Raw genomic sequence first — 15,663 nt, forward strand, 5'->3', positions numbered from 1 at the left:
ACGTTATATTTACCGCCAAACCTGGATTTACTCAAAATGCTGATCTCTTCGGGATATGCACTTTGCCGCATTCTCAGAGTTTTGCTGTAAAGTGTCAATAGCATTGAGAGAATCTTTGGAAACAAATGAGGAGGGAGTAAAATGTTGAACTTGGTGAAAGATTTTCTTTTGGAAAGTGAAAACTTTTTACTCTTTATTGAAATATCAAATTTTTGGAGATATCTTTGTGGAAATCGTCAGATAGAGTTCGGGATTTGCTCAAAATGCTTTTCTCATCAGGTTAGGAAACTGGGGGTAAGATCTGACTTTTGGCAACAGAGACTGACTTGCATTCAGCCACTCTTTGGAAATCTATGTTGTTCTGCCCACAATTCTTCGCGCAGTCAGAGAATGAGTGCAATGTCGGATTGTGAGCTGGAACAGCCCATTTGGTTTGAGGAAATAATTGGAATCATATGTGAAATTACTAAAATGCTTATCTCCCTGAGATATGCACTTTGCCGCTATGTTAGAATTTGAGGAGGTTAAGTAACATGGCAACGAGGAAAACATTGAAATCAATTTTGGTGTCACTCAACATGCTTACCTCATCCAGATATGCACTTTGCTGCGCTGTCAGCTTTTCAGCCTACATGAGTCACTGGATTTGATGTTATATTTACCGCCAAACCTGGATTTACTCAAAATACTGAACTCTTCGAGATATGCAGTTTGCCGCATTATCAGAGTATTGGCTGAAAAGTGTCAATAGCATTGAGAGAATCTTTGGAAACAAATGAGGAGTAAAATGTTGAACTTGGTTAAAGATTTTTTTTTGGAAACTGAAAACTTTTCACTCTTTACTGAAACATCAAATTTTTGGAGATATGTTTGTGGAAGTCGTCAGGAACAGTTCTGGATTTGCTCAAAATGCTTTTCTCATCAGGTTATGAAACTTGGCGAAAGATCTGACTTTTGGCAACAGAGACTTACTGGCATTCGCAACTCTTTGGAAAGCTATGAAGTTCTACACACAATTCTTCGCGCAGTCAGAGAATGAGTGCAATATAAGATTGTGAGCGGGAACAGCTCATTTGGGTTGAGGAAATAATTGGAATCATATATGAAATTACTAAAATGCTTATCTCACTGAGATATGCACTTTGCCGCTATGTCAGAATTTGTGGTCTTTAAGGTTTCAACGGTAAAGAGGAAAACATTGGAATCAATTTTGGTGTCACTCAACATGCTTACCTCGTCCAGATATGCACTTTGCTGCGCTGCCAGCTTTTCAGCCTTCATGTGTCAGTGGATTTGATGTTATATTTACCGCCAAACCTGATTTACTCAAAATGTTGATGTCTTCGCGATATGCAGGTTGCCTCATTATCAGAGTTTTGGCTGTAAAGTGTCACTAGCCTTAAGAGAATCTTTGGAAACAAATGAGGAGGGAGTGAAATGATGAACTTGGTGAAAGATTTTCTTTTGGAAAGTGTAAACTTTTCACTCTTTACTGAAATATCAAATTTTTGGAGATATCTTTGTGGAAATCGTCAGAAACAGTTCTGGATTTGCTCAAAATGCTTTTGTCATCTAGTTGTGAAACTTGGCGAAAGATCTGGCTTTTGGAAGCTGAGACTCACTGGCATTCAGCAACTCTTTGGATAGCTATGCTGTTCTACCCACAATTCTTCGCGCAGTCAGAGAATGAGTTCAATATCAGATCGTGAGCGGGAACAGCTCATTTGGGTTGAGGAAATAATTGGAATCATATGTGAAATTACTAAAATGCTTATCTCACTGAGATATGCACTTTGCCGCTATGTTAGAATTGGAGGAGTTTAAGGATGCAATGGCAACGAGGAAAACATTGGAATCAATTTTGGTGTCACTCAACATGCTTACCTCATCCAGACATGCACTTTGCTGCGCTGTCAGCTTTTCAGCCTACATGAGTGGATTTGATGTTATATTTACCGCCAAACCTGGATTTACTCAAAATACTGATCTCTTCGAGATATGCAGTTTGCCGCATTATCAGAGTTCTGGCTGTAAAGTGTCAATAGACTTGAGAGAATCTTTGGAAAAAAATGAGGAGCGAGTAAAATGATGGACTTGGTGAACGAATTTCTTTTGGAAAGTGAAAACTTTTCACTCTTTGCTGAAGTATCAAATTTTTGGAGATATCTTTGTGGAAATCGTCAGAAACAGTTCTGGATTTGCTCAAAATGCTTTTCTCATCAGGTTATGAAACTTGGCGTATGATCTGACTTTTGGCAACAGAGACTGACTGGCATTCAGCAACTCTTTGGATATCTATGTTGTTCTATCGACAATTCTTCGCGCAGTCAGAGAATGAGTGCAATATCAGGCTGTGAGCGGGTACAGCTCATTTGGTTTGAGGAAACAATTGGAATCACATGTGAAATTAATAACATGCTTATCTCACTGAGGTATGCACTTTGCCGCAATGTTGGAATTTGTGGAGGTTAAGGTTACAACGGCATAGAGGAAAACATTGGAATCAATTTTGGTGTCACTCAACATGCTTACCTCATCCAGATATGCACTTTGCTGCGCTGTCAGCTTTTCAGCCATCATGAGTCACTGGATTTGATGTTATATTTACCGCCAAACCTGGATTTACTCAAAATGCTGATCTCTTCGGGATATGCACTTTGCCGCATTATCAAAGTTTTGGCTGTAAAGTGTCAATAGCATTGAGAGAATCTTTGGAGACAAATGAGGAGGGAGTGAAATGATGAACTTGGTGAAAGATTTTCTTTTGGAAACTGAGAACTTTTCACTCTTTACTGAAATATCAAATTTTTGGAGATATCTTGGAGGAAATCGTCAGAAACAGTCCTGGATTTGATCAAAATGCTTTACTCATCTATTTATGAAACTTGGTGAAAGACCTGGCTTTTGGCAGCAGAGACTCACTGGCATTCAGCAACTCTTTGGAAATCTACGTTCTTCTACCCACAATTCTTCGCGCAGTTAGAGAATGAGTGCGATATCAGATTGAGAGAGGGAACAGCTCATTTGGGTTGAGGAAATAATTGGAATCATATGTGAAATTACTAAAATGCTTATCTCACTGAGATATGCACTTTGCCGCTATGTTAGAATTTGAGGAGGTTAAGGTTACAATGGCAACGAGGAAAACATTGGAATCAATTTTGGTGTCACTCAACATGCTTACTCCATCCAGGTATGGGCTTTGCTGCGCTGTCAGCTTTTCAGCCATCATGAGTCACTGGATTTGATGTTATATTTACCGCCAAACCTGGATTTACTCAAAATGCTGATCTCTTCGGGAGATTTGCTGTAAAGTGTCAATAGCATTGAGAGAATCTTTGGAAACAAATGAGGAGGAAGTAAAATGTTGAACTTGGTGAAAGATTTTCTTTTGGAAAGTGAAAACTTTTTACTCTTTATTGAAATATCAAATTTTTGGAGATATGTTTGTGGAAGTCGTCAGGAACAGTTCTGGATTTGCTCAAAATGCTTTTCTCATCAGGTTAGGAAACTTGGCGAAAGATCTGACTTTTGGCAACAGAGACTTACTGGCATTCGCAACTCTTTGGAAATCTATGCAGTTCTACCCACAATTCTTCGCGCAGTCAGAGAATGAGTGCAATATAAGATTGTGAGCGGGAACAGCTCATTTGGGTTGAGGAAATAATTGGAATCATATGTGAAATTACTAAAATGCTTATCTCACTGAGATATGCACTTTGCCGCTATGTCAGAATTTGTGGTCTTTAAGGTTTCAACGGTAAAGAGGAAAACATTGGAATCAATTTTGGTGTTACTCAACATGCTTACCTCGTCCAGATATGCACTTTGCTGCGCTGCCAGCTTTTCAGCCTTCATGTGTCAGTGGATTTGATGTTATATTTACCGCCAAACCTGGATTTACTCAAAATGTTGATGTCTTTGCGATATGCAGGTTGCCTCATTATCAGAGTTTTGGCTGTAAAGTGTCACTAGCCTTAAGAGAATCTTTGGAAACAAATGAGGAGGGAGTGAAATGATGAACTTGGTGAAAGATTTTCTTTTGGAAAGTGTAAACTTTTCACTCTTTACTGAAATTTCAAATTTTTGGAGATATCTTTGTGGAAATCGTCAGAAACAGTTCTGGATTTGCTCAAAATGCTTTTGTCATCTAGTTGTGAAGCTTGGCGAAAGATCTGGCTTTTGGAAGCTGAGACTCACTGGCATTCAGCAACTCTTTGGATAGCTATGCTGTTCTACCCACAATTCTTCGCGCAGTCAGAGAATGAGTTCAATATCAGATCGTGAGCGGGAACAGCTCATTTGGGTTGAGGAAATAATTGGAATCATATGTGAAATTACTAAAATGCTTATCTCACTGAGATATGCACTTTGCCGCTATGTTAGAATTTGAGGAGTTTAAGGATGCAATGGCAACGAGGAAAACATTGGAATCAATTTTGGTGTCTCTCAACATGCTTACCTCATCCAGACATGCACTTTGCTGCGCTGTCAGCTTTTCAGCCTACATGAGTGGATTTGATGTTATATTTACCGCCAAACCTGGATTTACTCAAAATACTGATCTCTTCGAGATATGCAGTTTGCCGCATTATCAGAGTTCTGGCTGTAAAGTGTCAATAGACTTGAGAGAATCTTTGGAAACAAATGAGGAGCGAGTAAAATGATGGACTTGGTGAACGAATTTCTTTTGGAAAGTGAAAACTTTTCACTCTTTGCTGAAGTATCAAATTTTTGGAGATATCTTTGTGGAAGTCGTCAGAAACAGTTCTGGATTTGCTCAAAATGCTTTTCTCATCAGGTTATGAAACTTGGCGTATGATCTGACTTTTGGCAACAGAGACTGACTGGCATTCAGCAACTCTTTGGATATCTATGTTGTTCTATCGACAATTCTTCGCGCAGTCAGAGAATGAGTGCAATATCAGGCTGTGAGCGGGTACAGCTCATTAGGTTTGAGGAAACAATTGGAATCACATGTGAAATTAATAACATGCTTATCTCACTGAGGTATGCACTTTGCCGCAATGTTGGAATTTGTGGAGGTTAAGGTTACAACGGCATAGAGGAAAACATTGGAATCAATTTTGGTGTCACTCAACATGCTTACCTCATCCAGATATGCACTTTGCTGCGCTGTCAGCTTTTCAGCCATCATGAGTCACTGGATTTGATGTTATATTTACCGCCAAACCTGGATTTACTCAAAATGCTGATCTCTTCGGGATATGCACTTTGCCGCATTATCCAAGTTTTGGCTGTAAAGTGTCAATAGCATTGAGAGAATCTTTGGAGACAAATGAGGAGGGAGTGAAATGATGAACTTGGTGAAAGATTTTCTTTTGGAAACTGAGAACTTTTCACTCTTTACTGAAATATCAAATTTTTGGAGATATCTTGGAGGAAATCGTCAGAAACAGTCCTGGATTTGATCAAAATGCTTTACTCATCTATTTATGAAACTTGGTGAAAGATCTGGCTTTTGGCAGCAGAGACTCACTGGCATTCAGCAACTCTTTGGAAATCTATGTTGTTCTACCCACAATTCTTCGCGCATTCAGCGAATGAGTGCAATATCAGACTGTGAGAGGGAACAGCTCATTTGGGTTGAGGAAATAATTGGAATCATATGTGAAATTACTAAAATGCTAATCTCACTGAGATATGCACTTTGCCGCTACGTTAGAATTTGAGGAGGTTAAGGTTACAATGGCAACGAGGAAAACATTGGAATCAATTTTGATGTCACTCAACATGCTTACTCCATCCAGCTATGGGCTTTGCTGCGCTGTCAGCTTTTCAGCCTACATGAGTCACTGGATTTGATGTTATATTTACCGCCAAACCTGGATTTAATCAAAATGCTGATCTCTACGGGATATGCACTTTGCCGCATTCTCAGAGTTTTGCTGTAAAGTGTCAATAGCATTGAGAGAATCTTTGGAAACAAATGAGCAGGGAGTAAAATGTTGAACTTGGTGAAAGATTTTCTTTTGGAAAGTGAAAACTTTTTACTCTTTATTGAAATATCAAATTTTTGGAGATATCTTTGTGGAAATCGTCAGAAACAGTCCTGGATTTGCTCAAAATGCTTTTCTCAGCTGGTTATGAAACTTGGCAAAAGATCTGACTTTTGGCAACAGAGACTGACTTGCATTCAGCCACTCTTTGGAAATCTATGTTGTTCTACCCACAATTCTTCACGCAGTCAGAGAATGAGTGCAATATCAGATTGTGAGCTGGAACAGCTCATTTGGTTTGAGGAAATAATTGGAATCATTTGTGAAATTACTAAAATGCTTATCTCACTGAGATATGCACTTTGCCGGTAAGTTAGAATTTGTGGAGGTTAAGGATACAATGGTGAAGAGGAAAACGTTGCAATCAATTTTGGTGTAACTCAACATGTTTTCATCATCCAGATATGCACTTTGCTGTGCTGTCAGCTTTTCAGCCTACATGAGTCAGTGGATTTGATGTTATGTTTACCGCCAAACCTGGATTTACTCAAAATGCTGATCTCTTCGGGATATGCACTTTGCCGCATTACCAGAGCTTTGGCTGTAAAGTGTCAATAGCATTGACAGAATCTTTGGAAACAAATGAGGAGGGAGTGAAATTATGAACTTGGTGAAAGATTTTCTTTTGGAAAGTGAAAACTTTTCACTCTTCACTGAAATATCAAATTTTTGGAGATATCTTTGTGGAAATCGTCAGAAACAGTCCTGGATTTGCTCAAAATGCTTTTCTCACCTGGTTATGAACCTTGGCGTAAGATCTGACTTTTGGCAACACAGACTGACTGGCATTCCACAACTCTTTGGAAATCTATGTTCTTCTACCCACAATTCTTCGCGCAGTCAGAGAATGAGTGCAATATCAGATTGTGAGCATGAATAGCTCACTTGGTTTGAGGAAATAATTGGAATCATATGTGAAATTACTAAAATGCTTATCTCACTGAGATATGCACTTTGCCGCTATGTTAGAATTTGAGGAGTTTAAGGATACAATGGCAACGAGGAAAACATTGGAATCAATTTTGGTGTCGCACAACATGCTTTCCTCATCCAGATATGCACTTTGCTGCGCTTTCATTTTTCATCCTACATGAGTCAGTGGATTTGATGTTATATTTACCGCCAAACCTGGATTTACTCAAAATACTGATCTCTTCGAGATATGCAGTTTGCCGCATTACCAGAGCTTTGGCTGTAAAGTGTCAATAGCATTGACAGAATCTTTGGAAACAAATGAGGAGGGAGTGAAATGATGAACTTGGTGAAAGATTTTCTTTTGGACAGTGAAAACTTTTCACTCTATACTGAAATATCAAATTTTTGGAGATATCTTTGTGGAAATCGTCAGAAACAGTCCTGGATTTGCTCAAAATGCTTTTCTCACCTGGTTATGAAACTTGGCAAATGATCTGACTTTTGGCAACAGAGACTGAGTTGCATTCAGCCACTCTTTGGAAATCTATGTTCTTCTATCCACAATTCTTCGCGCAGTCAGAGAATGAGTGCAATATCAGATTGTGAGAGGGAACAGCTCATTTGAGTTGAGGACATAAGTGGAATCATATGTGAAATTACTAAAATGCTTATCTCTCTGAGATATGCACTTTGCCGCTATGTTAGAATTTGTGGAGTTTAAGGATGCAATGGCAACGAGGAAAACATTGGAATAAATTTTGGTGTCACTCAACATGCTTACCTCATCCAGATATGCACTTTGCTGCGCTGTCATTTTTCAGCCTACATGAGTCACTGGATTTGATGTTATATTTACCGCCAAACCTGGATTTACTGAAAATACTGATCTCTTCGAGATATGCAGTTTGCCGCATTATCAGAGTTTTGGCTGTAAAGTGTCAATAGACTTGAGAGAATCTTTGGAAACAAAAAGGAGGGAGTGAAATGATGAACTTGGTGAAAGATTTTATTTTGGAAAGTGAAAACTTTTCACTCTTTACTGAAACATCAAATTTTTGGAGATATCTTTGTGGAAATCGTCAGAAACCGTCCTGGATTTGCTCAAAATGCTTTTCTCAGCTGGTTATGAAACTTGGCAAAAGATCTGTCTTTTGGCAACAGAGACTGACTTGCATTCAGCCACTCTTTGGAAATCTATGTTGTTCTACCCACAATTCTTCGCGCAGTCAGAGAATGAGTGCAATATCAGATTGTGAGCTGGAACAGCTCAATTGGTTTGAGGAAATAATTGGAATCATATGTGAAATTACTAAAATGCTTATCTCACTGAGATATGCACTTTGCCGTTAAGTTAGAATTTGTGGAGGTGAAGGATACAATGGTGAAGAGGAAAACGTTGCAATCAATTTTGGTGTCACTCAACATGGTTTCATCATCCAGATATGCACTTTGCTGTGCTGTCAGCTTTTCAGCCTACATGAGTCAGTGGATTTGATGTTATATTTACCGCCAAACCTTGATTTACTCAAAATGCTGATCTCTTCGGGATATGCAGTTTGCCGCATTATCAAAGTTTTGGCTGTAAAGTGTCAATAGCATTGAGAGAATCTTTGGAGACAAATGAGGAGGGAGTGAAATGATGAACTTGGTGAAAGATTTTCTTTTGGAAACTGAGAACTTTTCACTCTTTACTGAAATATCAAATTTTTGGAGATATCTTGGAGGAAATCGTCAGAAACAGTCCTGGATTTGATCAAAATGCTTTACTCATCTATTTATGAAACTTGGTGAAAGATCTGGCTTTTGTCACCAGAGCCTCACTGGCATTCAGCAACTCTTTGGAAATCTATGTTGTTCTACCCACAATTCTCCGCGTATTCAGAGAATGAGTGCAATATCAGACTGTGAGGGGGAACAGCTCATTTGGGTTGAGGAAATAATTGGAATCATATGTGAAATTACTAAAATACTCATCTCCCTGAGATATGCACTTTGCCGCTATGTTAGAATTTGAGGAGTCTAAGGATACAGTGGTAAAGAGGAAAACATTGGAATCAATTTTGGTGTCACTCAACATGCTTACCTCGTCCAGATATGCACTTTGCTGCGCTGCCAGCTTTTCAGCCTTCATGTGTCAGTGGATTTGATGTTATATTTACCGCCAAACCAGGATTTACTCAAAATGTTGATGTCTTCGCGATATGCAGGTTGCCTCATTATCAAGTTTTGGCTGTAAAGTGTCACTAGCCTTGAGAGAATCTTTCGAAACAAATGAAGAGCGCGTAAAATGATGAACTTGGTGAAAGATTTTCTTTTGGAAAGTGTAACCTTTTCACTCTGTACTGAAATATCAAATTTTTGGAGATATCTTTGTGGAAATGGTCAGAAACAGTCCTGGATTTGATCAAAATGCTTTACTCATCTATTTATGAAACTTGGCGAAAGATATGGCTTTTGGTAGCAGAGACTCACTGGCATTCTGCAACTCTTTTGAAAACTATGTTGTTCTACCCGCAATTCGTCGCGCAGTCAGAGAATGAGTGTAATATCAGATTGTGAGAGGGAACAGCTCATTTGGGTTGAGGAAATAATTGGAATCATATGTGAAATTACTAAAAGGCTCATCTCACTGAGATATGCACTTTGCCGCTATGTTAGAAATTGAGTAGTTTAAGGATACAATGGCAACGAGGAAAACATTGGAATCAATTTTGGTGTCACACAACATGCTTTCCTCATCCAGATATGCACTTTGCTGCGCTTTCATTTTTCAGCCTACATGATTCAGTGGATTTGATGTTATATTTACCGCCAAACCTGGATTTACTCAAGATACTGATCTCTTCGAGACATGCAGTTTGCCGCATTACCAGAGTTTTGGCTGTAAAGTGTCAATAGCATTGAGAGAATCTTTGGAAACAAATGAGGAGGGAGTAAAATGATGAACTTGGTGAAAGATTTTCTTGTGGAAAGTGAAAACATTTCACTCTTTACTGATATATCAAATTGTTGGAGATATCTTTGTGGAAATCGTCAGAAACTGTCCTGGATTTGCTCAATTGATTTTCTCACCTCGTTATGAAGCTTATCAAAAGATCTGACTTTTGGCAACAGAGACTGACTGGCATTCAGCAACTCTTTGGATATCAATGTTGTTCTATCCACAATTCTTCGCGCAGTCAGAGAATGAGTGCAATATCTGGCTCTGAGCGGGTAGAGCTCATTTGGACTGAGGAAACAATTGGAATCACATGTGAAATTAATAACATGCTTATCTCACTGAGGTATGCACTTTGCCGCAATGTTAGAATTTGTGGAGGTTAAGGTTACAATGGCATAGAGGAAAACATTGGAATCAATTTTGGTGTCACTCAACATGCTTACCTCATCCAGATATGCACTTTGCTGCGCTGTCAGCGTTTCAGCCTTCATGAGTCAGCGGATTTGATGTTATATTTACCGCCAAACCTTGATTTACTCAAAATGCTGAATTCTGCGAGACATGCACGTTGCCGCATTGTCAGAGTTTTGGCTGTAAACTGTCAATAGCATTGAGAGAATCTTTGGAAACAAATGAGGAGGGTGTAAAATGATGAACTTGGTGAAAGATTTTCTTTTGGAAAGTGAGAACTTTTCACTCATTACTGAAATGCCAAATTTTTGGTGATATCTTTGTGAAAATCGTCAGAAATAGTTCTCGATTTGCGTAAAATGCTTTTCTCATCAGGTTATGAAACTTGGCGTAAGATCTGACTTTTGGCAACAGAGACTGACTGGCATTCCACAACTCTTTGGAAATCTATGTTCTTCTACCCACAATTCTTCGCGCAGTCAGTGAATGAGTGCAATATCAGATTGTGAGCATGAATAGCTCATTTGGTTTGAGGAAATAATTGGAATCATAAGTGAAATTACTAAAATGCTTATCTCACTGAGATATGCACTTTGCCGTTAAGTTACAATTTGTGGAGGTTAAGGATACAATGGTAAAGAGGAAAACGTTGCAATCAATTTTGGTGTCACACAACATGCTTACTCCATCCAGATATGGACTTTGCTGCGCTGTCAGCTTTTCAGCCTACATGAGTCAGTGGATTTGATGTTATATTTACCGCCAAACCTGGATTTACTCAAAATACTGATCTCTTCGAGATATGCAGTTTGCCGCATTACCAGAGCTTTGGCTGTAAAGTGTCAATAGCATTGAGAGAATCTTTGGAAACAAATGAGGAGGGAGTGAAATGATGAACTTGGTGAAAGATTTTCTTTTGGAAAGTGAAAACTTTTCACTCTTTACTGAAATATCAAATTTTTGGAGATATCTTTGTGGAAATCGTCAGAAACAGTCCTGGATTTGCTCAAAATGTTTTTCTCACCTGGTTATGAAACTTGGCAAAAGATCTGACTTTTGGCAACAGAGACTGAGTTGCATTCAGCCACTCTTTGGAAATCTATGTTCTTCTATCCACAATACTTCGCGCAGTCTGAGAATGAGTGCAATATCAGACTGTGAGAGGGAACAGCTCATTTGGGTTGAGGACATAATTGGAATCATATGTGAAATTGCTAAAATGCTGATCTCTCTGAGATAAGCACTTTGCCGCTATGTTAGAATTCGAGGAGTTTAAGGATGCAATGGCAACGAGGAAAACATTGGAATCAATTTTGGTGTCACTCAACATGCTTACCTCATCCAGATATGCCCTTTCCTGCGCTGTCATTTTTCAGCCTACATGAGTCAGTGGATTTGATGTTATATTTACCGCCAAACCTGGATTTACTGAAAATACTGATCTCTTCGAGATATGCAGTTTGCCGCATTATCAGAGTTTTGGCTGTAAAGTGTCAATAGACTTAAGAGAATCTTTGGAAACAAAAAGGAGGGAGTGAAATGATGAACTTGGTGAAAGATTTTCTTTTGGAAAGTGAAAACTTTTCACTCTTTACTGAAACATCAAATTTTTGGAGATATCTTTGTGGAAATCGTCAGAAACAGTCCTGGATTTGCTCAAAATGCTTTTCACACCTGGTTATGAAACTTGGCAAAAGATCTGACTTTTGGCAACAGAGACTGACTTGCATTCAGCCACTCTTTGGAAATCCATGTTGTTCTACCCACAATTCTTCGCGCAGTCAGAGAATGAGTGCAATATCAGATTGTGAGCTGGAACAGCTCATTTGGTTTGAAGAAATAATTGGAATCATATGTGAAATTACTAAAATGCTTATCTCACTGAGATATGCACTTTGCCGTTAAGTTAGAATTTGTGGAGGTGAAGGATACAATGGTGAAGAGGAAAACATTGCAATCAATTTTGGTGTCACTCAGCATGTTTTCCTCATCCAGATATGGACTTTGCTGTGCTGTTAGCTTTTCAGCCTACATGAGTCACTGGATTTGATGTTATGTTTACCGCCAAACCTGGATTTACACAAAATGCTGATCTCTTCGGGATATGCATTTTGCCGCATTTTCAGAGTGCTGGCTGTAAAGTGTCAATAGCATTGACAGAATCTTTGGAAACACATGAGGAGGGAGTAAAATGTTGAACTTGGTTAAAGATTTTCTTTTGGAAACTGAAAACTTTTCACTCTTTACTGAAACATCAAATTTTTGGAGATATGTTTGTGGAAGTCGTCAGGAACAGTTCTGGATTTGCTTAAAATGCTTTTCCATCAGGTTATGAAACTTGGCGAAAGATCTGACTTTTGGCAACAGAGACTTACTGGCATTCGCAACTCTTTGGAAATCTATGAAGTTCTACCCACAATTCTTCGCGCAGTCAGAGAATGAGTGCAATATAAGATTGTGAGCGGGAGCGGCTCATTTGGGTTGAGGAAATAATTGGAATCATATGTGAAATTACTAAAATGCTTATCTCACTGAGATATGCACTTTGCCGCTATGTCAGAATTTGTGGTCTTTAAGGTTTCAACGGTAAAGAGGAAAACATTGGAATCAATTTTGGTGTCACTCAACATGCTTACCTCGTCCAGATATGCACTTTGCTGCGCTGCCAGCTTTTCAGCCTTCATGTGTCAGTGGATTTGATGTTATATTTACCGCCAAACCTGGATGAGGAAAGCATGTTGTGCGGCACCAAAATTGATTCCAATGTTTTCCTCGTTGCCATTGCATCCTTAAACTCCTCAAATTCTAACATAGCGGCAAAGTGCATATCTCAGTGAGATACGCATTTTAGTAATTTCACATATGATTCCAATTATTTCCTCAAACCAAGTGAGCTATTCATGCTCACAATCTGATATTGCACTCATTCTCTGACTGCGCGAAGAATTGTGGGTAGAAGAACATAGATTTCCACAGAGTGGCTGAATGCAACTCAGTCTCTGTTGCCAAAAGTCAGATCTTTTGCCAAGTTTCATAACCAGGTGAGAAAAGCATTTTGAGCAAATCCAGGACTGTTTCTGACGATTTCCACAAAGATATCTCCAAAAATTTGATATTTCAGTAAAGAGTGAAAAGTTTTCACTGTCCAAAAGTAAATCTTTCATCAAGTTCATCATTTCACTCCCTCCTCATTTGTTTCCAAAGATTCTCTCAATGCTATTGACACTTTACAGCCAAAGCTCTGGTAATGCGGCGAACTGCATATCTCGAAGAGATCAGTATTTTGAGTAAATCCAGGTTTGGCGGTAAATATAACATCAAATCCACTGAATCATGTAGGCTGAAAAATGAAAGCGCAGCAAAGTGCATATCTTGATGAGGAAAGGATGTTGTGCGACACCAAAATTGATTCCAATGTTTTCCTCGTTGCCATTGTATCCTTAAACTCCTCAAATTCTAACATAGCGGAAAGGGCATATCTCAGTGAGATAAGCATTTTAGTAATTTCACATATGATTCCAATTATTTCCTCAACCCAAATGAGCTGTTCCCTCTCACAATCTGATATTACACTCATTCTCTGACTGCGCGAAGAATTGCGGGTAGAACAACATAGTTTTCAAAAGAGTTGCAGAATGCCAGTGAGTCTCTGCTACCAAAAGCCATATCTTTCGCCAAGTTTCATAAATAGATGAGTAAAGCATTTTGATCAAATCCAGGACTGTTTCTGACCATTTCCACAAAGATATCTCCAAAAATTTGATATTTCAGTACAGAGTGAAAAGTTTAGACTTTCCAAAAGAAAATCTTTCACCAAGTTCATCATTTTACGCGCTCTTCATTTGTTTCCAAAGATTCTCTCAAGGCTAGTGACACTTTAAAGCCAAAACTTGATAATGAGGCAACCTGCATATCGCGAAGACATCAACATTTTGAGTAAATCCAGGTTTGGCGGTAAATATAACATCAAATCCACTGACACATGAAGGCTGAAAAGCTGGCAGCGCAGCAAAGTGCATATCTGGACGAGGTAAGCATGTTGAGTGACACCAAAATTGATTCCAATGTTTTCCTCTTTACCACTGTATCCTTAGACTCCTCAAATTCTAACATTGCGGCAAAGTGCATATCTCAGGGAGATGAGTATTTTAGTAATTTCACATATGATTCCAATTATTTCCTCAACCCAAATGAGCTGTTCCCCCTCACAGTCTGATATTGCACTCATTCTCTGAATACGCGGAGAATTGTGGGTAGAACAACATAGATTTCCAAAGAGTTGCTGAATGCCAGTGAGGCTCTGGTGACAAAAGCCAGATCTTTCACCAAGTTTCATAAATAGATGAGTAAAGCATTTTGATCAAATCCAGGACTGTTTCTGACGATTTCCTCCAAGATATCTCCAAAAATTTGATATTTCAGTAAAGAGTGAAAAGTTCTCAGTTTCCAAAAGAAAATCTTTCACCAAGTTCATCATTTCACTCCCTCCTCATTTGTCTCCAAAGATTTTCTCAATGCTATTGACACTTTACAGCCAAAACTTTGATAATGCGGCAAACTGCATATCCCGAAGAGATCAGCATTTTGAGTAAATCAAGGTTTGGCGGTAAATATAACATCAAATCCACTGACTCATGTAGGCTGAAAAGCTGACAGCACAGCAAAGTGCATATCTGGATGATGAAACCATGTTGAGTGACACCAAAATTGATTGCAACGTTTTCCTCTTCACCATTGTATCCTTCACCTCCACAAATTCTAACTTAACGGCAAAGTGCATATCTCAGTGAGATAAGCATTTTAGTAATTTCACATATGATTCCAATTATTTCCTCAAACCAATTGAGCTGTTCCAGCTCACAATCTGATATTGCACTCATTCTCTGACTGCGCGAAGAATTGTGGGTAGAACAACATAGATTTCCAAAGAGTGGCTGAATGCAAGTCAGTCTCTGTTGCCAAAAGACAGATCTTTTGCCAAGTTTCATAACCAGCTGAGAAAAGCATTTTGAGCAAATCCAGGACTGTTTCTGACGATTTCCACAAAGATATCTCCAAAAATTTGATGTTTCAGTAAAGAGTGAAAAGTTTTCAGTTTCCAAAAGAAAATCTTTCACCAAGTTCATCATTTCACTCCCTGCTTTTTGTTTCCAAAGATTCTCTCAAGTCTATTGACACTTTACAGCCAAAACTCTGATAATGCGGCAAACTGCATATCTCGAAGAGATCAGTATTTTCAGTAAATCCAGGTTTGGCGGTAAATATAACATCAAATCCACTGACTCATGTAGGCTGAAAAATGACAGCGCAGCAAAGTGCATATCTGGATGAGGTAAGCATGTTGAGTGACACCAAACTTTATTCCAATGTTTTCCT

Source organism: Carcharhinus amblyrhynchos, unplaced genomic scaffold (genome assembly GCF_965287045.1).
Source record: "Carcharhinus amblyrhynchos unplaced genomic scaffold, sCarAmb.v2.hapA scaffold_63, whole genome shotgun sequence".
Classification (NCBI taxonomy): domain Eukaryota; kingdom Metazoa; phylum Chordata; class Chondrichthyes; order Carcharhiniformes; family Carcharhinidae; genus Carcharhinus; species Carcharhinus amblyrhynchos.